The sequence below is a fragment of the Bombina bombina genome, chromosome 8, assembly GCF_027579735.1.
Source record: "Bombina bombina isolate aBomBom1 chromosome 8, aBomBom1.pri, whole genome shotgun sequence".
Lineage (NCBI taxonomy): Eukaryota > Metazoa > Chordata > Amphibia > Anura > Bombinatoridae > Bombina > Bombina bombina.
This window is the reverse complement of record NC_069506.1, coordinates 125,650,390-125,675,408: the sequence shown is the minus strand read 5'-3', so window position 1 is coordinate 125,675,408 and position 25,019 is coordinate 125,650,390.

Genomic DNA, 25,019 nt, shown 5'->3' with positions numbered 1-25,019 from the left:
GGTCGCATGGGTGGAAAGTGAACGAGGAAAAGAGTTCTCTATCCCCACTCACAAGAATTTCCTTCCTAGGGATAGATTCTGTAGAAATGAAAATTTACCTGATGGAGTCCAGGTTATCAAAGCTTCTAAATTCCTGCCGTGTTCTTCATTCCATTCCACGCTCTTCGGTGGCTCAGTGTATGGAAGTAATTGGCTTAATGGTAGCGGCAATGGACATAGTGCCGTTTGCACGCCTACATCTCAGACTGCTGCAACTATGCATGCTCAGTCAGTGGAACGGGGATTACACAGATTTGTCCCCTCTACTAAATCTGGATCAAGAGACCAGGGATTCTCTTCTCTGGTGGCTATCTCGGGTCCATCTGTCCAAAGGTATGACCTTTCGCAGGCCAGATTGGACAATTGTAACGACAGATGCCAGCCTTATAGGTTGGGGTGCAGTCTGGAACTCCCTGAAGGCTCAGGGATCGTGGACTCAGGAGGAGACACTCCTTCCAATAAATATTCTGGAACTGAGAGCGATATTCAATGCTCTTCAGGCTTGGCCTCAGTTAGCAACTCTGAGGTACATCAGATTTCAGTCGGACAACATCACGACTGTGGCTTACATCAACCATCAAGGGGGAACAAGAAGTTCCCTTGCTATGTTAGAAGTCTCAAAGATAATTCGCTGGGCAGAGATTCACTCTTGCCACCTATCAGCTATCCATATCCCAGGTGTAGAGAACTGGGAGGCGGATTTTCTAAGTCGTCAGACTTTTCATCCAGGGGAGTGGGAACTCCATCCGGAGGTGTTTGCACAATTGATTCATCGTTGAGGCAAACCAGAACTGGATCTCATGGCGTCTCGCCAGAATGCCAAGCTTCCTTGTTACGGATCCAGGTCCAGGGATCCAGAGGCGACACTGATAGATGCTCTAGCAGCGCCCTGGTCTTTCAACCTGGCTTATGTGTTTCCACCGTTTCCTCTGCTCCCTCATCTGATTGCCAAGATCAAGCAGGAGAGAGCATCAGTGATTTTGATAGCGCCTGCGTGGCCACGCAGGACCTGGTATGCAGATCTGGTGGACATGTCATCCTTTCCACCATGGACTCTGCCTCTGAGACAGGACCTTCTACTTCAGAGTCCTTTCAACCATCCAAATCTAATCTCTCTGAGACTGACTGCCTGGAGATTGAACGCTTGATTTTAAGTCAGTCATTGATACCTTAATACAGGCACGAAAGCCTGTCACCAGGAAAATTTACCATAAGATATGGCGTAAATATCTTTATTGGTGTGAATCCAAGGGTTACTCATGGAGTAAGGTCAGGATTCCCAGGATATTATCCTTTCTCCAGGAAGGTTTGGAAAAAGGATTGTCAGCTAGTTCCTTAAAGGGACAGATTTCTGCCCTGTCTATTCTTTTGCACAACCGTCTGGCAGATGTTCCAGACGTTCAGGCATTTTGTCATGCTTTATTTAGAATCAAGCCTGTGTTTAAAGCTGTTGCTCCGCCATGGAGCTTAAATTTGGTTCTTAAGGTTCTTCGAAGAGTTCCGTTGGAACCTCTTCATTCCATTGATATCAAACTTTTATCTTGGAAAGTTCTTTTTTTGGTAGCTATTTCCTTGGCTCGCAGAGTCTCCGAGTTATCTGCTTTACAATGTGATTCTCCTTATCTGATTTTCCATATGGATAAGGTAGTCCTGCGTACCAAACCTGGGTTTTTACCTAAGGTGGTATCTAACAAGAATATCAATCAAGAGATTGTTGTTCCATCCTTGTGTCCTAATCCTTCTTCAAAGAAGGAACGTCTATTAAACAATCTGGATGTGGTTCGTGCTTTAAAGTTTTACTTACAAGCTACTAAAGATTTTCGTCAAACATCTGCTTTGTTTGTTGTCTACTCTGGACAGAGGAGAGGTCAAAAGGCTTCGGCAACCTCTCTTTCTTTTTGGCTAAGAAGCATAATCCGCTTAGCCTATGAGACTGCTGGACAGCAGCCTCCTGAAAGGAGTACAGCTCATTCTACTATAGCTGTGGCTTCCACTTGGGCCTTTAAAAATGAGGCTTCTGTTGAACAGATTTGCAAGGCGGCAACTTGGTCTTCGCTTTATACTTTTTCAAAATTTTACAAATTTGATACTTTTGCTTCTTCGGAGGCTATTTTTGGGAGAAAGGTTTTACAGGCAGTGGTACCTTCCGTTTAAGTACCTGCCTTGTCCCTCCCTTCATCCGTGTACTTTAGCTTTGGTATTGGTATCCCACAAGTAATGGATGATCCGTGGACTGGATACACCTTACAAGGGAAAACACAATTTATGCTTACCTGATAAATTTATTTCTCTTGTGGTGTATCCAGTCCACGGCCCGCCCTGTCATTTTAAGGCAGGTAATTTTTAAATTTAAACTACAGTCACCACTGCACCCTATGGTTTCTCCTTTCTCGGATTGTTTTCAGTCGAATGACTGGATATGGCAGTTAGGGGAGGAGCTATATAGACAGCTCTGCTGTGGGTGTCCTCTTGCAACTTCCTGTTGGGAATGAGAATATCCCACGAGTAATGGATGATCCGTGGACTGGATACACCACAAGAGAAATACATTTATCAGGTAAGCATAAATTGTGTTTTTTTTCTTATTTCAGCATTTTTTAAAGCTTCCCTACATTCCAAATTATGATTGATTAGATTTTTTGGGGCCGATTTATCAAAGTGCGAGTGGACATGTCCGCCGCACATCGATAAATGCCGACAGCATACGTTGTTGTCATTTATCATTGCACAAGCATTTCTTGTGAAATGCTTGTGCAATGCCGCCCCCTGCACATTCGCGGCCAATTGGCCGCTAGCAGGGGGTGTCAATCAACCCGATCGTATGTGATGGGGCGGAATGCTGTCCGCTGCCTCAGAGGTGGTGGACGAGTTAAGGATCAGCCATAAGGCTTGCTCGGAAACAGGTGACTACGGGGCTTGATAAATCGGCCCCAAAATGTATTTTATAAGACTAGACAATCTGTTAGTATGGATGTGGTTACAAGTTAATTTTGTGTGATGAAGGGAAAGGAAAACACATTATTGGGCGATATAAATACATTGCCTGCACAATACAAAGAATATTGTATCTGATAAAACGTTTTTTAATTAACACTGCATACATCATAACCATTTTGCCCTTGGAGATCTGGGTCCAAGGGCGTGGAGGTGCGGTTTGGAGCCAAGACTGCCTCAGGCTCTCACAGAGCAATAAGAAAGCCATGACAAGGAGAAGGGTGCTGTAAATTGTTTGGTCTGTGTAATCTATGCCATCCATATAGCAGGATAGAAAACCTGTGGCTGTAAACTGGTGTATGTCCCAAATTATGGGATCACCTTTTTATTGTTCCTGTACACACCTCTGCACTAGCGGTTTACTCTGACCTCCCTGGCCACATCACTGTTCACCTTTGACATCCCTGGGCACATCTCTGTTCACCTCTGACGTCCCTGGGTGCATCTCTGTTCACCTCTGACGTCCCTGGGCACATTTCTATTCACCTCTGACCTCCCTGGGCACATTTCTATTCACCTCTGACCTCCCTAGGCACATCTCTGTTTACCTCTAACCTCCTTGTGCACATAACTGTTCACCTCTGACCTCGCTGGGAACATCACTGTTCACCACTGACCTTGCTGGGCACATCACTGTTCACCTCTGACCTCTCTGGGCACATCACTTGTCACCTCTGACCACATTTCTCTTCACCTCTGACCTCCCTGGGCACATCTCTGTTCACTTCTGACTTCTCTGGGCACATCTCTGTTCACTTCTGACTTCTCTGGGCACATCTCTGTTCACTTCTGACCTCTCTGTGCACATCTCTGTTCACTTCTGACGTCCCTGGGCCCATCTCTATTCATCCCTGACCTCCCTGGGCACATCTCAGACCTCTCTGGGCACATCTCTGACCTCCCTGGGCACATTTCTGTTCACTTCTGACCTCCCTGGGCACATCTCTGTTCACCTCTGACCTCCATGGGCACAGCTTTGTTCAGCTCTGACCTCGCTGAGCACATCACTGTTCACTTCTGACCTCTCTGGGCACATCTCTGTTCACCTCTTATGTCCCTGGGCACATCTCTGTTCACCTCTTACGTCCCTGGGCACATCTCTGTTCTGTTTACCTCTGACCTCCCTGGGCACATCTCTATTTACCTCTTACATCCCTGGGCACATCTCTGTTCACCTCTTATGTCCCTGGGCACATCTCTGTTCTGTTTACCTCTGACCTCCCTGGGCACATCTCTATTTACCTCTTACATCCCTGGGCACATCTCTGTTCACCTCTTACGTCCCTGGGCACATCTCTGTTCTGTTTACCTCTGACCTCCCTGGGCACAGCTCTGTTTACCTCTTACATCCCTGGGCACATCTCTGTTCACCTCTTACGTCCCTGGGCACATCTAAGTTCACCTCTGACCTCTTTGGGCCCATCTCTGACCTTCCTGGGCACATCTCTGTTCACCTCTGACGACCCTGGGCACATTTCTATTCACCTCTGACATCCCTGGGCACATTTCTATTCACCTCTGACCTCCCTAGGCACATCTCTGTTTACCTCTAACCTCCTTGTGCACATAACTGTTCACCTCTAACCTCGCTGGGAACATCACTGTTCACCGCTGACCTTGCTGGGCACATCACTGTTCACCGCTGACCTTGCTGGGCACATCACTGTTCACATTTCTCTTCACCTCTGACCTCCCTGGGCACATCTCTGTTCACTTCTGACTTCTCTGGGCACAGCTCTGTTCACTTCTGACTTCTCTGGGCACATCTCTGTTCACTTCTGACGTCCCTGGGCCCATCTCTATTCATCTCTGACCTCCCTGGGCACATCTCTGACCTCTCTGGGCACATCTCTGATCTCCCTGGGCACATTTCTGTTCACCTCTGACCTCTCTGGGCACATCTCTGTTCACTTCTGACCTCCCTGGGCACATCTCTGTTCACCTCTGACCTCCCTGGGCACATCTCTGTTCACCTCTGACCTCCATGGGCACAGCTTTGTTCAGCTCTGACCTTGCTGAGCACATCACTGTTCACTTCTGACCTCTCTGGGCACATCTCTGTTCACCTCTGACCTCTCTGGGCACATCTCTGTTCACCTCGTATGTCCCTGGGCACATCTCTGTTCACCTCGTACGTCCCTGGGCACATCTCTGTTCTGTTTACCTCTGACCTCCCTGGGCACATCTCTGTTTACCTCTTACATCCCTGGGCACATCTCTGTTCACCTCTTACATCCCTGGGCACATCTCTGTTCACCTCTTACGTCCCTGGGCACATCTCTGTTCACCTCTGACGTCCCTGGGCACATCTCTGTTCACCTCTGACGTCCCTGGGCACATCTCTGTTCACCTCTGACGTCCCTGGGCACATCTCTGTTCACCTCTGACGTCCCTGGGCACATCTCTGTTCACCGCTGACCTCCCTGTCCACATCTCTATTCACCCCTGACTTCTATGGGCACATGTCTGTTCACTTCTGACCTCCCTGGAAACATCTCTGTTCACCTCCATCCTCTCTGGACATATCGCTATTCTCTTTCTGTTCTTTCCTTAAGGAAACTGACACGGCACACATCTCATTGTGTTGTTCCTTCATAAACGAATTTATAATGCAGGATGGTATTCTTTTTAAGTGTTTTAATTTTTCTCTCCCGATAGAGATTAAGTATTGCTTGCATAGGGTCACATAGTTAGCATTGTCCAGTATATGGCAAGTTGGCAACATATGTATATGTGTCACTGAATAATTATTAACTTTGCTAAATTGTAGATGAACCCAATTAATATAGTTTTATCTATGTTTTTGGTATAAGTTAATTTAAGCTATTGGGTACAGAGCAATCTGATCTTCCCTTTAAAAGACCAGTGAGAATTTACATATTTTATAACTCAGAGGGCAGGACTGTGGTACCAATTCCAGACTATCCCGCTGGACTTCAGACTTTTGATACCAATTTCGAAGATATATCTAGAATGTTTAAGAAGGGCTGTAAAACAAAATTTATGCTTACCTGATAAATGTATTTATTTCTTGACACGGTGAGTCCACGGATCATTATCAATTAATGTTGGGAATATCACTCCTAGCCAGCAGAAGGAGGCAAAGAGCACCACAGCAAAGCTGTTAAGTATCACTTCCCTTCCCACAAACCCCAGTCATTCGACTGAAAAGGAGAGAAAGGAAATAACACAAGGTGCAGAGGTGCCTGAGGTTTGTATAACAAAAAAACTGTCTGAAAAACAGGGCAGGCCGTAGACTCACCGTGTCAAGAAATAAATACATTTATCAGGCAAGCATAAATATTGTTTTCTTTCTAATGACACGGTGAGTCCACAGATCATCATCAATTACTGTTGGGAATCAATACCCAAGCTAGAGGACACAGATGATTAGGGAGGGACAAGACAGGTAACCTAAACAGAAGGCACCACCGCTTGAAGAACCTTTCTCCCAAAAGAAGCCTCAGCTGAAGCAAAAGTATCAAATTTATAAAATTTAGAAAAAGTATGTAGAGAAGACCAAGTTGCAGCCTTACAAATCTGTTCCACGAAAGTCTCATTTTTGAAATCCCAGGAAGAAGAAACAGCCCTCGTGGAATGAGCCGTAATTCTCTCAGGGGGTTGCTGTCCAGCAGTCTCATATGCTAAACGAATAATACCTTTTAGCCAAAGAAAAAGAGAAGAAGCCGTAGCTTAATGACCCTTGTGTTTCCCAAAGAAACACACAAACAAAGCAGAAGACTGGCAAAAATCCTTAGACGCCTGCAAGTAGAATTTCAGCGCACGCACAAAATCTAGGTTGTGCAGCAAACGATCCTTAGGAGAAGAAGGATTAGGACACAGAGAAGGAATAACAATCTCATGATTAATATTCCTGTTCAAAACAACCTTAGGAAGGAACCCAAACTTAGTACAGAAAACCACCTTATCAGAATGAAAGAAACATTGCAGTGCCGAGAGTTCCGAGACTCTCCGAGCAGAAGAGATAGCAACAAGAAACAAAACCTTCCAGGATAACTTCTTAATATCTAAGTAATGCGTAGGCTCAAACAGAGCCTGCTGTAAAACTTTAAGAACAAGGTTAAGACTCCATGGAGGAGTAACAGGTTTAAACACCGGCCTGATTTTAATCAAGGCCTGACAAAAAGATTGCACGTCTGGCACATCCGCCAGATGCTTGTGCAATAAAATAGACAAAGCAGAAATCTGACAAACCCTTCTCGAGACCCTCCTGGAAAAAAGACTAAATCCTTGGAATCCTGACTCTACTCCAAGAATAGCCTTTGGATTCACACCAATACAGATATTTACGCCATATCTTATGGTAAATCTTCCTTGTAACAGGCTTATTAGCCTGTATCAAGGTCTCAATGTCCGACTCTGAGAAACCACGCTTAGATAAAATTAAGCGTTCAATCTCCAAGCAGTCAGCTTCAGAGAAACGAGATTTAGAGGAAATAAGGGACCCTGAAGTAGAAGGTCCTTCCTCAGAGGAAGTCTCCAAGGTGGAAGAGATGACATTTCCACAAGGTCTGCATACCAGATCCTGCGAGGCCACGCCGGTGAAATAAGAATCACAGACGCCCTCTCCTGCTTGATCCGAACAATGACCTGTGGAAGGAGAGTGAAGGGGGGAAACAGGTATGCTAGACTGAAATTCCAAGGGGCAGCTAGAGCATCTATCAGGACGGCCTGGGGATCCCTTGACCGTGAACCGTATCTCGGAAGCTTGGAGTTCTGCCGAGATGCCATGAGATCCATCTTTTTGTTTTTAATACACTGAGTGTGTTTTTTACATTTTGTATGGCAATAAAAGTTAAGTATTAATTTCTTAACCTGTGGCCCCGACCCGCCTTTTTTTCTTGTGGCTGCTAAGAAAATATCCCTTTCCTCCCGTAACATCAGAAATTATTTCAGCCAAACCAGGCCCAAACAAGGTCTTACCCTTGTAAGGGATCGCCAAGAGCTTGGACTTAGACGAAGCGTCCGCAGACCAGGATTTCAACCATAAGGCTCTGCGAGCTAGAACCGCAAAGCCAGACATTTTTGCTCCCAACTTAATAACTTGTAAAGAAGCATCCGTGATAAAAGAACTGGCTAACTTAAGAGCCTTAATCCTGTCCTGGATCTCCTTAAGAGGAGTATCTGTCTGAATAGAATCAGACAAGGCATCAAACCAGTAGGCTGCCGCAATTGTGACGGTGGCAATACACACTGCAGGCTCTTGGTGAACATTGGATCCTTAAAAGAGCAACTATCCTCCATGGGAATAGTGGTCCTCTTGGCCAAAGTGGAAAGCGCCCCTTCCACCTTAGGAACCGTTTGCCACAACTCTTTAATGGAGTCAGCTATAGAAAACATTTTCTTGAAAATTGGAGATGGAGAAAAAGGAATTCCAGGCCTCTCCCACTCCCGTGCAATAATCTCTGTAGCACGGTCTGGTACAGGGAATACCTCCACCGCGGAGGGAACATCAAAGTATTTGTTCAGCTTACTGGACTTCTTAGGGTTGACTACAACGGTCGTGTCAGAGTCGTCCAAGGTAGCTAAAACCTCCTTTAGCAACAGACGGAGATGTTCCAGCTTAAATCTGAATGATACCACTTCAGAATAAGAAGAAAGAATTATACTGTCTGAGATTTCACCCTCAGATGCTACTGAAGTGTCTTCCTCCTCAAACTTCTGAGAGGGAGCACCCTGAGTAGCCACAACTAGATCAGAAACCTTATTCACTGATTCTTTAAACTTCCTCTTGCACTTTCCCCGCAGCATGGGAAAAGCAGACAGCGCCTCAGATACCGCCGAGGATACCTGGGCAGCAATGTCTTGCAAAGAAACTCCTACCGGAGCATGCAAGGAACCGCAGGGCACTGCATGTGTAGACGGAAAAAGATTGGGGCGCTTGGGGAGAAAGCTGCAGCATATCGGATGCAGAACTTGACATCTGAACAGCATCCGCATTAGCGAATGGTGGCTCATGATCAAAAAGTCTATCCCTGTAATGCAAAGTTCTCTCAATACATGAAGTGAAAAAGGGTATTGGGGGTTCTACCTGGGAGTCACAACATAAACCACATGTAACAGTTTGCAAAGCTTCTTGGTCCATTTATTCCCAAAAGAAGATTAATAAGACAAAATAAAAATAAAAAACAGATCTATATCCTACTTTAGCTAATAAGGCTAAAAACGATACTGCCCCTTTAAATTTTAAAAACTAAAAACGGAGCAGGAATCTGAACCAACCCCAGGCAACCCTCTAACACCTCAGCTGTTTTGCTGAGGTGCCTAACTGTCCCACTGACTGCGGACAATATTCCCACAGAAACGATCCGGCTCTGACTCCAGTCAAAGAAAGAGTTGTGCTTCCCTGTCAGCTGTATAACTCTGAACACAGCAGAAAACTGCCTCTGACGATAGCGTCACAGCTCTGGAACTCACAGAAAGTGAGTCCAGAAGCGGGCAAAGCTGACTCTTTAATGGAGTCAGCTATAGAAAACATTTTCTTGAAAATTGGAGATGGAGAAAAAGGAATTCCAGGCCTCTCCCACTCCCGTGCAATAATCTCTGTAGCACGGTCTGGTACAGGGAATACCTCCACCGCGGAGGGAACATCAAAGTATTTGTTCAGCTTACTGGACTTCTTAGGGTTGACTACAATGGTCGTGTCAGAGTCGTCCAAGGTAGCTAAAACCTCCTTTAGCAACAGACGGAGATGTTCCAGCTTAAATCTGAATGATACCACTTCAGAATAAGAAGAAAGAATTATACTGTCTGAGATTTCACCCTCAGATGCTACTGAAGTGTCTTCCTCCTCAAACTTCTGAGAGGGAGCACCCTGAGTAGCCACAACTAGATCAGAAACCTTATTCACTGATTCTTTAAACTTCCTCTTGCACTTTCCCCGCAGCATGGGAAAAGCAGACAGCGCCTCAGATACCGCCGAGGATACCTGGGCAGCAATGTCTTGCAAAGAAACTCCTACCGGAGCATGCAAGGAACCGCAGGGCACTGCATGTGTAGACGGAAAAAGATTGGGGCGCTTGGGGAGAAAGCTGCAGCATATCGGATGCAGAACTTGACATCTGAACAGCATCCGCATTAGCGAATGGTGGCTCATGATCAAAAAGTCTATCCCTGTAATGCAAAGTTCTCTCAATACATGAAGTGAAAAAGGGTATTGGGGGTTCTACCTGGGAGTCACAACATAAACCACATGTAACAGTTTGCAAAGCTTCTTGGTCCATTTATTCCCAAAAGAAGATTAATAAGACAAAATAAAAATAAAAAACAGATCTATATCCTACTTTAGCTAATAAGGCTAAAAACGATACTGCCCCTTTAAATTTTAAAAACTAAAAACGGAGCAGGAATCTGAACCAACCCCAGGCAACCCTCTAACACCTCAGCTGTTTTGCTGAGGTGCCTAACTGTCCCACTGACTGCGGACAATATTCCCACAGAAACGATCCGGCTCTGACTCCAGTCAAAGAAAGAGTTGTGCTTCCCTGTCAGCTGTATAACTCTGAACACAGCAGAAAACTGCCTCTGACGATAGCGTCACAGCTCCGGAACTCACAGAAAGTGAGTCCAGAAGCGGGCAAAGCTGACTGCCGTCTCTGAAGGGAGCCGTCTCTCCTGTAGTCAGGGGCGGTCCCGGCGGCCATTAGGGAAAAAAATACATTGCCGATAAGAAAAAGTTTTACAAAACTAGATAGGCAAGCAGAATACCCCCATAGTCCTAGACCGGGAGTAATCCGTAGGCAAATACACATACTGAGCCACCAATAAATAATAAAGACTCTCCCCATCGTCCACAGTGCCTGCTGACTGCCTGTAATTAATCCTCAAAGGGGTCAATGATAACACGTCCCAAAACAGCATTTAAGCTGCAAAAGTGCCAGATTTTCCCTCAAAATAAAGAAAAATACACTTGGCACTTACCTGAATGTCAGTCTATCCAGCAGCAGGACAGCTCACCCGGTTTGAGAGGGTTCTATCCCTTATATGGACCTGTGGAAAAAAAGAAAGACTGAGTAAGCTTACTCAGGCTTTCTAATAAGGGCAGCAAAACTATTGGGAAAGCGTAGAGGGGATTGTACCCCACAAGTTCCCCATTGCTTAAAAGCCACCACTGCCCTACTGAAGAGACTGATGTCGGGTACAGCTAGACCCAGGGAAAGATCAGAGCAAACCTACTCTGCTTTAAAATAATAAAATCTTGATTGAAGCAAGCTCATATCAGACACCGAAAACTTCACCTCCTCCTTGCACCGCAGGCAAAAAGAATGACTGGGGTTTGTGGGAAGGGAAGTGATTCTTAACAGCTTTGCTGTGGTGCACTTTGCCTCCTCCTGCTGGCCAGGAGTGATCTTGCCAACAGTAATTTATGATGATCCGTGGACTCACCTTGTCATTAGAAAGAAAATATTATAAAACATATAAAAATTAGGGTGCCATATAAACATGTATAGCTTGCTTACATTCAGAGAAAGAAGTCAGACTGTTTTGGAAAAAGGTTTTTAATAGACTAATATAAAAATGCAAACTTTGACATCAAAAAAGAGTAAAAGTCATTTCTTTTGTTACTGGTACATTCTTGCTTCTTTTGTAAAATATCAGACTATGATTAGCAGCTTTTCTTTAGGACGTACTAACAAGGCACCTAACACAATTTCTCATGTGGTCTGTTTTCAGTATTGCAGGATTCTGTGGTGTGTTCTTGTTCTGCGGATATCGCTGTATAACTTGGTGAGGCTACGTTTAAATACCCAAGCTCGGAATTTTGAGTATGTGGCAAGGACTGTTTATTTTGGCTATCTGAAATTTCCAAAAAGGTTTCTCCATTAATTACTTTTAACATTCCAGGTGAATTGGAGATTCCAACTGCTGGAAAACTAAAAGAAAAATACAGAAAAGGTGTTAATATTAGCATTAAATATAAAATAAATGACTAACTAGTTAATATTAAATGTATTGCTGTATCTCAAAATCGAACAGGTAGCACTTGCTAGGACTTGTGAAATAATTTGTGGTATCCCACTGAGGAATACAAAAGGCGCGCTGTTATGGGCAGGGTGGAAAAGTATGGCTGATAGTATATAAATATTTGAATTTTCACAAAAGCAATGAAATAATAAAATGATACAATTGTGTATGTATAGTAACAATATAGTGATCCAACAAATTGAACTGCATATGAATATTTACTATGTCCTTTATCGAGTGGCTCTGACTCGGCTGATGACTGTAAGAAACCAGTGGTAAAAGTCTGTTTCTTTGAGATTGTCTTGTTGGTCGGTGCTTTAAATGAAGGCAGCTCCTCTTGTTCCCAGAGAGCGGGGATGTAACTGTTAGAAAAGGAGATAGAGAGGGCGCCACATAGTGTGATATAGTTTTATGCAAAGTGGTTTAGATCTGTAGAGGTGGTGTGCTTACCAGATAATGTTGTACTGTGCTGTGACCAGTACTGTCTCGCCTGCTAGCACTTAAATCAGTGGCTAGTACACTGCCAAAACGAGTCTTTCCTGGGGCTCTTCCTTCAGGCTGTGGGCTCCAAAAAGAATCTTCAGTATTAGCTGCGAGCAAATCTTTGTTTTGTAACTTAAGATTTTGACTCAGTATTATTGTATAAAAAGATGTATACAACTTCCAGAATTAAAAGAATTTTAAAAGGCTTTATTATAACGCGTTTCTCAACCTCCAAGGGTCGTTTCATCAGATATCAAAGCGCTTTGATATCTGATGAAACGACCCTTGGAGGTTGAGAAACACGTTATAATAAAGCCTTTTAAAATTCTTTTAATTCTGGAAGTTGTATACATCTTTTTATACAATAATACTGAGTCAAAATCTTAAGTTACAAAACAAAGATTTGCTCGCAGCTAATACTGAAGATTCTTTTTGGAGCCCACAGCCTGAAGGAAGAGCCCCAGGAAAGACTCGTTTTGGCAGTGTACTAGCCACTGATTTAAGTGCTAGCAGGCGAGACAGTACTGGTCACAGCACAGTACAACATTATCTGGTAAGCACACCACCTCTACAGATCTAAACCACTTTGCATAAAACTATATCACACTATGTGGCGCCCTCTCTATCTCCTTTTCTTGTGAAATAATTACTTATTTATTAACCCCTTAACTACTAAGGACATGTCAGGCACGTCCTACAAAAAAACAACATAATTTATGTAAGAACTTACCTGATAAATTCATTTCTTTCATATTCGCAAGAGTCCATGAGCTAGTGACATATGGGATATACCAGGAGGGGCAAAGTTTCCTAAACCTCAAAATGCCTATAAATACACCCCTCACCACACCCACAATTCAGTTTAACTTATAGCCAAGTAGTGGGGTGATAAAGAAAGGAGTAAAAAGCATCAACAAAGGAATTTGGAATAATTGTGCTTTATACAAAAAATCATAACCACCATAAAAAGGGTGGGCCTCATGGACTCTTGCCAATATGAAATAAATGAATTTATCAGGTAAGTTCTTACATAAATTATGTTTTCTTTCATGTAATTGGCAAGAGTCCATGATCTAGTGACGTATGGGATAGCAAATACCCAAGATGTGGAACTCCACGCAAGAGTCACTAGAGAGGGAGGGATAAAAAATAAACATCAGCCAAATGCTGAAAAAAATAATCCACAACCCAAATATAAGTTATTCTCATGAAGAAAAGAAAAACTTAAAACAGTGGCAGAAGAATCAAACTGAAACAGCTGCCTGAAGAACTTTTCTACCAAAAACTGCTTCAGAAGAAGCAAATACATCAAAACGGTAGAACTTAGTAAATGTATGCAAAGAGGACCAAGTTGCTGCTTTGCAAATCTGATCAACTGAAGCTTCATTCTTAAAAGCCCATGAAGTGGAGACTGATCTAGTAGAATGAGCTGTAATTCTCTGAGGCGGGGCTTGACCCGACTCCAAATAAGCTTGATGAATCAAAAGCTTTAACCAAGAGGCCAAGGAAATAGCAGAGGCCTTCTGACCTTTCCTAGGACCAGAAAATATAACAAATAGACTAGAAGTCTTCCTGAAACCTTTAGTAGCTTCAACATAATATTTCAAAGCTCTTACCACATCCAAAGAATGTAAGGATCTTTCCAAAGGATTTTTAGGATTAGGACACAAGGAAGGGACAACAATTTCTCTACTAATGTTGTTAGAATTCACAACCTTAGGTAAAAATTCAAATGAAGTCCGCAAAACCGCCTTATCCTGATGAAAAATCAGAAAAGGAGATTCACAAGAAAGAGCAGATAGCTCAGAAACTCTTCTAGCAGAAGAGATAGCCAAAAGGAACAACACTTTCCAAGAAAGTAGTTTAATATCCAAAGAATGCATAGACTCAAAAGGAGGAGCCTGTAACGCCTTCAAAACCAAATTAAGACTCCAAGGAGGAGAAATTGATGTAATGACAGGCTTAATACGAACTAAAGCCTGTACAAAACAGTGAATATCAGGAAGATTAGCAATCTTTCTGTGAAATAAAACAGAAAGAGCAGAGATTTGTCCCTTCAAGGAACTTGCAGACAAACCCCTATCCAAACCATCCTGGAGAAAATGTAAAATTCAAGGAATTCTAAAAGAATGCCAAGAGAATTTATGAGAAGAACACCATGAAATGTAAGTCTTCCAAACTCGATAATAAATCTTCCTAGAGACAGATTTACGAGCTTGTAACATAGTATTTATAACTGAGTCAGAGAAACCTCTATGACTTAATGCTAAGCATTCAATATTCCATACCTTCAAATTTAATGATTTGAGATCCTGATGGAAAAACGGACCTTGAGACAGTAGGTCCGGCCTCAACGGAAGTGGCCAAGGTTGGCAACTGGACATCCGAACAAGATCTGCATACCAAAACCTGTGGGGCCATGCTGGAGCCACCAGCAACACAAATGATTGTTCCATGATGATCTTGGAGATCACTCTCGGAAGAAGAACTAGAGGCGGGAAGATATAAGCAGGTTGATAACACCCAAGGAAGTGTCAGCGCATCCACTGCTTCCGCCTGAGAATCCCTGGACCTGGACAGGTATCTGGGAAGTTTCTTGTTTAGATGAGAAGCCATCAGATCTATTTCTGGAAGACCCCACATCTGAACAATCTGAGAAAACACATCCGGATGGAGAGACCACTTCCCTGGATGTAAAGTCTGATGGCTGAGAAAATCCGCCTCCCAATTGTCTACACCTGGGATATGAACCACAGAAATTAGACAAGAGTTGGATTCCGCCCAAACAAGTATCCAAGATACTTCTTTCATAGCTAGGGGACTGTGAGTCCCACCCTGATGATTGACATATGCCACCGTTGTGATATTGTCTGTCTGAAAACAAATGAACGGTTCTCTCTTCAACAGAGGCCAAAACTGAAGAGCTCTGAGAATTGCACGGAGTTCTAAAATATTGATTGGTAATCACGCCTCTTGAGGTTTCCAAACCCCTTGTGCTGTCAGAGATCCCCAAACAGCTCCCCAACCTGAAAGACTCGCATCTGTTGTGATCACAGTCCAGGTTGGCCGAACAAAAGAGGCCCCTTGAACTAAACGCTGGTGATTTAACCACCACGTCAGAGAGTGTCGAACATTGGGGTTTAAGGATATTAATTGTGATATATTTGTATAATCCCGGCACCATTGATTCAGCATGCAAAGCTGGAGAGGTCTCATGTGAAAACGAGCAAAATGAATCGCGTCCGATGCTGCAGTCATGAGGCCTAAAACTTCCATGCACATAGCCACTGAAGGGAATGACTGAGACTGAAGGTGTCGACATGCTGCAACCAATTTCAAACGTCTCTTGTCTGTTAGAGACAGAGTCATGGACACTGAATCTATCTGGAAACCTAAAAAGGTGACCCTTGTCTGAGGAATCAAAAAACTTTTTGGTAAATTGATCCTCCAACCATGTTTGCGAAGAAACAACACAAGTTGATTTGTGTGAGATTCTGCAGAACGTAAAGACTGAGCTAGTACCAAGATATCGTCCAAATAAGGAAACACCGCAATACCCTGTTCTCTGATTACAGAGAGTAGGGCACCCAGAACCTTTGAAAAGATTCTTTGAGCTGTTGCTAGGCCAAATGGAAGAGCAACAAATTGGTAATGCTTGTCTAGAAAAGTGAATCTCAGGAACTGATAATGTTCTGGATAAATCGAAATATGAAGGTAAGCATCCTGCAAGTCTATTGTAGACATATAATGTCCTTGCTGAACAAAAGGCAGTATAGTCCTTATAGTCACCATCATGAAAGTTGGTACTCTTACATAACGATTCAAAATTTTCAGATCCACAACTGGTCTGAATGAATTTTCTTTCTTTGGGAAAATGAATAGATTTGAATAAAACCCCAGGCCTTGTTCCTGAAAAGGAACCGGCATGATTACCCCTGAAATCTCCAGATCTAAAACACACTTCAGGAAAGCCTGAGCTTTTACTGGATTCACTGGGATGCGTGAGAGAAAAAATCTTCTCACAGGAGGTCTTACTCTGAATCCTATTCGGTACCCCTGAGAGACAATGCTCTGAATCCCTTGATTTTGGACAGAATTTGCCCAAACATCCTTGAAAAACCTTAATCTGCCCCCTACCAGCTGAACTGGAATGAGGGCCGCACCTTCATGCGGACTTAGGGGCTGACTTTGGTTTCTTGAAAGGCTTGGATTTATTCCAATTTGAGGAAGGCTTCCAATTGGAAACAGATTCCTTGGGGGAAGGATTAGGTTTTTGTTCCTTATTTTGACGAAAGGAACGAAAACGATTAGAAGCCTTAGATTTACCCTTAGGTTTTTTATCCTGAGGCAAAAAACTCCTTTCCCCCCAGTAACAGTTGAAATAATAGAATCCAACTGAGAACCAAATAAATTATTACCTTGGAAAGAAAGAGATAGTAATCTAGACTTAGATGTCATATCAGCATTCCAAGATTTAAGCCACAAAGCTCTTCTAGCTAAAATAGCTAAAGACATGGATCTAACATCAATTTTGATAATATAAAAAATGGTATCACAAATAAAATGATTAGCATGTTGCAGTAAGCGAACAATGCTAGATATGTCAGAATCCAATTCTTGTTGCGCTAAATTCTCCAACCAAAAAGTTGAAGCAGCTGCAACATCAGCCAAAGTAATTGCAGGCCTAAGAAGATGACCTGAATATAAATAGGCTTTCCTTAGATAAGATTCAAGCTTCCTATCTAAAGGATCTTTAAAGGAAGTACTATCTTCCATAGGAATAGTGGTTCGTTTAGCAAGAGTAGAAATAGTCCCATCAACTTTGGGGATCTTTTCCCAAAACTCTATTGCAATTGCTGGTAAAGGATAAAAAAATGTAAACCTTGCAGAAGGATTAAAAGGAGTACCTGGCTTATTCCATTCCTCAGAAATCATGTCAGGAATAGGAAAAACCTCTGGAGTAACCACAGTAGGTTTAAAAACAGCATTTAAACGTTTACTGGTTTTAATATCAAGAGGACTAGCTTCCTCAATATCCAAAGTAATTAACACTTCTTTTAACAAAGAACGCATATACTCTATTTCTCCAACATAGGTGTGTCCGGTCCACGGCGTCATCCTTACTTGTGGGATATTCTCTTCCCCAACAGGAAATGGCAAAGAGCCCAGCAAAGCTGGTCACATGATCCCTCCTAGGCTCCGCCTACCCCAGTCATTCTCTTTGCCGTTGTACAGGCAACATCTCCACGGAGATGGCTTAGAGTTTTTTAGTGTTTAACTGTAGTTTTTCATTATTCAATCAAGAGTTTGTTATTTTCAAATAGTGCTGGTACGTACTATTTACTCAGAAACAGAAAAGAGATGAAGAATTCTGTTTGTATGAGGAAAATGATTTTAGCAACCGTAACTAAAATCCATGGCTGTTCCACACAGGACTGTTGAGAGCAATTAACTTCAGTTGGGGGAACAGTTTGCAGTCTCTTGCTGCTTGAGGTATGACACATTCTAACAAGACGATGTAATGCTGGAAGCTGTCATTTTCCCTATGGGATCCGGTAAGCCATGTTTATTACGATTGTAAATAAGGGCTTCACAAGGGCTTATTTAAACTGTAGACTTTTTTTGGGCTAAATCGATTGATATTAACACTTATTTAGCCTTGAGGAATCATTTATTCTGGGTATTTTGATTTAATAATATCGGCAGGCACTGTTTTAGACACCTTATTCTTTAGGGGCTTTCCCAAAGCATAGGCAGAGTCTCATTTTCGCGCCGGTGTTGCGCACTTGTTTTTGAGAGGCATGGCATGCAGTCGCATGTGAGAGGAGCTCTGATACTCATAAAAGACTTCTGAAGGCGTCATTTGGTATCGTATTCCCCTTTGGGTTTGGTTGGGTCTCAGCAAAGCAGATACCAGGGACTGTAAAGGGGTTTAAAGCTTAAAACGGCTCCGGTTCCGTTATTTTAAGGGTTAAAGCTTCCAAAATTGGTGTGCAATATTTTCAAGGCTTTAAGACGCTGTGGTGAAAATTTGGTGAATTTTGAACAATTCCTTCATGTTTTTTCGCAATTGCAGTAATAAAGTGTGTTCAGTTTAAAATTTAAAGTGACAGTAACGGTTTTATTTTAAAACGTTTTTTGTACTTTCTGATCAAGTTTATGCCTGTTTATCATGTCTGAACTACCAGATAGACTGTGTTCTGAATGTGGGGAAGCCAGAATTCCTATTCATTTAAATAAATGTGATTTATGTGATAATGACAATGATGCCCAAGATGATTCCTCAAGTGAGGGGAGTAAGCATGGTACTGCATCATTCCCTCCTTCGTCTACACGAGTCTTGCCCACTCAGGAGGCCCCTAGTACATCTAGCGCGCCAATACTCCTTACTATGCAACAATTAACGGCTGTAATGGATAATTCTGTCAAAAACATTTTAGCCAAAATGAACCCTTGTCAGCGTAAGCGTGGATGCTCTGTTTTAGTTACTGAAGAGCATGACGACGCTGATATTAATATCTCTGAAGGGCCCCTAACCCAATTTGAGGGGGCCAGGGAGGTTTTGTCTGAGGGAGAAATTACTGATTTAGGGAACATTTCTCAGCAGGCTGAATCTGATGTGATTACATTTAAATTTAAATTGGAACATCTCCGCATTTTGCTTAAGGAGGTATTATCCACTCTGGATGATTGTGAAAATTTAGTCATCCCAGAGAAACTATGTAAAATGGACAAGTTCCTAGAGGTGCCGGGGCTCCCAGAAGCTTTTCCTATACCCAAGCGGGTGGCGGACATTGTTAATAAAGAATGGGAAAGGCCCGGTATTCCTTTCGTCCCTCCCCCCATATTTAAAAAATTGTTTCCTATGGTCGACCCCAGAAAGGACTTATGGCAGTCAGTCCCCAAGGTCGAGGGAGCGGTTTCTACTTTAAACAAACGCACCACTATTCCCATAGAGGATAGTTGTGCTTTCAAAGATCCTATGGATAAAAAATTAGAAGGTTTGCTTAAAAAGATGTTTGTTCAGCAGGGTTACCTTCTACAACCCATTTCATGCATTGTCCCTGTCACTACAGCCGCATATTTCTGGTTTGATGAACTGCTTAAGGTGCTCGATAGTGACTCTCCTCCTTATGAGGAGATTATGGACAGAATCAATGCTCTCAAATTGGCTAATTCTTTCACTCTAGACGCCTCTTTGCAATTGGCTAAGTTAGCGGCTAAGAACTCTGGGTTTGCTATTGTGGCGCGCAGAGCGCTTTGGTTGAAATCTTGGTCGGCTGATGCGTCTTCCAAGAACAAGCTACTAAACATTCCTTTCAAGGGGAAAACGCTGTTTGGTCCTGACTTGAAAGAGATTATATCTGATATCACTGGGGGTAAGGGCCACGCCCTTCCTCAGGATCGGCCCTTCAAGGCAAAAAATAGACCTAATTTTCGTCCCTTTCGTAAAAACGGACCAGCCCAAGGTGCTACGTCCTCTAAGCAAGAGGGTAATACTTCTCAGGCCAAGCCAGCTTGGAGACCAATGCAAGGCTGGAACAAGGGAAAGCAGGCCAAGAAACCTGCCACTGCTACCAAGACAGCATGAAATATTGGCCCCCGATCCGGGACCGGATCTGGTGGGGGGCAGACTCTCTCTCTTCGCTCAGGCTTGGGCAAGAGATGTTCTGGATCCTTGGGCGCTAGAAATAGTCTCCCAGGGTTATCTTCTGGAATTCAAGGGACTTCCCCCAAGGGGGAGGTTCCACAAGTCGCAGTTGTCTTCAGACCACATAAAAAGACAGGCGTTCTTACATTGTGTAGAAGACCTGTTAAAAATGGGAGTGATTCATCCTGTTCCATTAAGAGAACAAGGGATGGGGTTCTACTCCAATCTGTTCATAGTTCCCAAAAAAGAGGGAACGTTCAGACCAATCCTAGATCTCAAGATCTTAAACAAATTTCTCAAGGTCCCATCGTTCAAGATGGAAACCATTCGAACTATCCTTCCTTCCATCCAGGAAGGTCAATTTATGACCACGGTGGATTTAAAGGATGCGTATCTACATATTCCTATCCACAAGGAACATCATCGGTTCCTAAGGTTTGCATTCCTGGACAAACATTACCAGTTCGTGGCGCTTCCTTTCGGATTAGCCACTGCTCCAAGGATTTTCACAAAGGTACTAGGGTCCCTTCTAGCGGTGCTAAGACCAAGGGGCATTGCAGTAGTACCTTACCTGGACGACATTCTGATTCAAGCGTCGTCCCTTCCTCAAGCAAAGGCTCACACGGACATTGTCCTGGCCTTTCTCAGATCTCACGGCTGGAAAGTGAACGTGGAAAAGAGTTCTCTATCCCCGTCAACAAGGGTTCCCTTCTTGGGAACAATTATAGACTCCTTAGAAATGAGGATCTTTCTAACAGAGGCCAGAAAAACAAAGCTTCTGGACTCTTGTCGGATACTTCATTCCGTTCCTCTTCCTTCCATAGCTCAGTGCATGGAAGTGATCGGGTTGATGGTGGCGGCGATGGACATAGTTCCTTTTGCGCGCATTCATCTAAGACCATTACAACTGTGCATGCTCAGTCAGTGGAATGGGGACTATACAGACTTGTCTCCGAAGATACAAGTAAATCAGAGGACCAGAGACTCACTCCGTTGGTGGCTGTCCCTGGACAATCTGTCTCAAGGGATGATGTTCCACAGACCAGAGTGGGTCATTGTCACGACCGACGCCAGTCTGATAGGCTGGGGCGCGGTCTGGGGATCCCTGAAAGCTCAGGGTCTTTGGTCTCGGGAAGAATCTCTTCTACCGATAAATATTCTGGAACTGAGAGCGATATTCAATGCGCTCCAGGCCTGGCCCCAGCTTGCGAGGACCAGGTTCATACGGTTTCAATCAGACAACATGACGACTGTGGCGTACATCAACCATCAGGGGGGAACAAGGAGTTCCCTAGCGATGGAAGAAGTAACCAAAATTATTCTTTGGGCGGAGTCTCACTCCTGCCACCTGTCTGCTATCCACATCCCAGGAGTGGAAAATTGGGAAGCGGATTTTCTGAGTCGTCAGACATTGCATCCGGGGGAGTGGGAACTCCATCCGGAAATCTTTGCCCGAGTCACTCACCTGTGGGGCATTCCAGACATGGATCTGATGGCCTCTCGTCAGAACTTCAAAGTTCCTTGCTACGGGGCCAGATCCAGGGATCCCAAGGCGGCTCTAGTGGATGCACTAGTAGCACCTTGGACCTTCAAACTAGCTTATGTGTTCCCGCCATTTCCTCTCATCCCCAGGCTGATAGCCAGGATCAAGCAGGAGAGGGCGTCGGTGATCTTGATAGCTCCTGCGTGGCCACGCAGGACTTGGTATGCAGATCTGGTGAATATGTCATCGGCTCCACCTTGGAAGCTACCTTTGAGACGAGACCTTCTTGTTCAGGGTCCGTTCGAACATCCGAATCTGGTTTCACTCCAGCTGACTGCTTGGAGATTGAACGCTTGATTTTATCGAAGCGAGGATTCTCAGATTCTGTGATCGATACTCTTGTTCAGGCCAGAAAGCCTGTGACTAGAAAGATTTACCACAAAATTTGGAAAAAATATATCTGTTGGTGTGAATCTAAAGGATTCCCTTGGGACAAGGTTAAGATTCCTAGGATTCTATCCTTCCTTCAAGAAGGATTGGAGAAAGGATTATCTGCAAGTTCCCTGAAGGGACAGATTTCTGCCTTGTCGGTATTACTTCACAAAAAGCTGGCAGCTGTGCCAGATGTTCAAGCCTTTGTTCAGGCTCTGGTTAGAATCAAGCCTGTTTACAAACCTTTGACTCCTCCTTGGAGTCTCAATTTAGTTCTTTCAGTTCTTCAGGGGGTTCCGTTTGAACCCTTACATTCCGTTGATATTAAGTTATTATCTTGGAAAGTTTTGTTTTTAGTTGCGATTTCTTCTGCTAGAAGAGTCTCAGAATTATCTGCTCTGCAGTGTTCTCCTCCTTATCTGGTGTTCCATGCAGATAAGGTGGTTTTACGTACTAAACCTGGTTTTCTTCCAAAAGTTGTTTCTAACAAAAACATTAACCAGGAGATTATCGTACCTTCTCTGTGTCCAAAACCAGTTTCAAAGAAGGAACGTTTGTTGCACAATTTGGATGTTGTTCGCGCTCTAAAATTCTATTTAGATGCTACAAAGGATTTTAGACAAACATCTTCCTTGTTTGTTGTTTATTCAGGTAAAAGGAGAGGTCAAAAAGCAACTTCTACCTCTCTCTCTTTTTGGATTAAAAGCATCATCAGATTGGCTTACGAGACTGCCGGACGGCAGCCTCCCGAAAGAATCACAGCTCATTCCACTAGGGCTGTGGCTTCCACATGGGCCTTCAAGAACGAGGCTTCTGTTGATCAGATATGTAGGGCAGCGACTTGGTCTTCACTGCACACTTTTACCAAATTTTACAAGTTTGATACTTTTGCTTCTTCTGAGGCTATTTTTGGGAGAAAGGTTTTGCAAGCCGTGGTGCCTTCCATTTAGGTGACCTGATTTGCTCCCTCCCTTCATCCGTGTCCTAAAGCTTTGGTATTGGTTCCCACAAGTAAGGATGACGCCGTGGACCGGACACACCTATGTTGGAGAAAACAGAATTTATGTTTACCTGATAAATTTCTTTCTCCAACGGTGTGTCCGGTCCACGGCCCGCCCTGGTTTTTTTAATCAGGTCTGATATTTTATTTTCTTTAACTACAGTCACCACGGTACCATATGGTTTCTCCTATGCAAATATTCCTCCTTAACGTCGGTCGAATGACTGGGGTAGGCGGAGCCTAGGAGGGATCATGTGACCAGCTTTGCTGGGCTCTTTGCCATTTCCTGTTGGGGAAGAGAATATCCCACAAGTAAGGATGACGCCGTGGACCGGACACACCGTTGGAGAAAGAAATTTATCAGGTAAACATAAATTCTGTTTTTAAATAAATAAGTAGATTTGTCAGTGTCAATGTCTGAGGAAGGATCTTCTGAATCAGATAGATCCTCATCAGAGGTGGATAATTCATTATGTTGAAGGTCATTTGAAATTTCACCAACTTTATGAGTAGTTTTAAAAGACCTCTTACGCTTATTAGAAGGTGGAAATGCAGACAAAGCCTTCTGAATAGAATCAGTAACAAATTCTTTAAAATTCACAGGTATATCATGTACATTAGAGGTTGAAGCAACTGCAACCGGCAATGTACTATTACAGATGGACACTCTATCTGCATGTAAAAGTTTATCATGACAACTAATACAAATGACATTAGGAGATATAATCTCCACAATTTTACAACAAATGCACTTAGCTTTGGTAGAACCGATGTCAGGCAGCAAAGTTCCAGCAGATACTTCTGAGGCAGGATCAGATTGAGAGATCTTGCAAAATGGAAAAGAAAAAAACAACATATAAAGCAAAATTATCAATTTCCTTATATGACAGTTTCAGGAATGGGAAAAAATGCAAATAGCATAGCCCTCTGACATAGAAAAAGGCAAGAGGCAAAAGCAATGGGGCAATAAATAATGAAAAAAGTTTGGCGCCAAGTATGACGCACAATGTAACAGAATTTTTTTTTGGCACCAACCATGTCCGGAAATGGCACACTCACGTCACTAACGACGCAACCCTGTGTGAACCCCTGCGTCAAATACGATGCCGTAAATGACGAACTTGCTTCAACGGACGTGCCTTTCGCGCCCAAAAATTCTCGCGCCAAGAATGACGCAATAAAGTGTAGCATTTAGAGCACCCGCGAGCCTAAGACAGCCCGCAATTTTAAACAAGTAGTCAATTGAAAAAAAGACTAAACCCCAGGTAAGAAAAATATTTCTCAATATTAACTTTCCCAAATATGAAACTGACAATCTGCAAAAGGAAATACATGAACATGACTCATGGCAAATATAAGTACAATACATATATTTAGAACTTTATATAAAGGCATAAAGTGCCAAACCATAGCTGAGGTGTCTTAAGAAATAAAAACATACTTACCAAAAGACACCCATCCACATATAGCAGATAGCCAAACCAGTACTGAAACAGTTATCAGTAGAGGTAATGGTATATGAGAGTATATTGTTGATCTGAAAAGGGAGGTAGGAGATGAATCTCTACGACCGATAACAGAGAACCTATGAAAAAGACCCCCGTTAGGAAAATCACTACATCCAATAGGTAATACTCTCCACGTCCCTCTGACATTCTCTGTCCTCTGAGAGGAATCGGGCTTCAAAATGCTGAGAAGCGCATATCAACGTAGAAATCTTAGCACAAACTTACTTCACCACCTCCATAGGAGGCAAAGTTTGTAAAACTGAATTGTGGGTGTGGTGAGGGGTGTATTTATAGGCATTTTGAGGTTTGGGAAACGATGCCCCTCCTGGTAGGATTGTATATCCCATACGTCACTAGCTCATGGACTCTTGCCAATTACATGAAAGAAATATACATGTGAAGGGTTATTAAGGGATTCCTGACAGATATCAGTGTTACAATGTA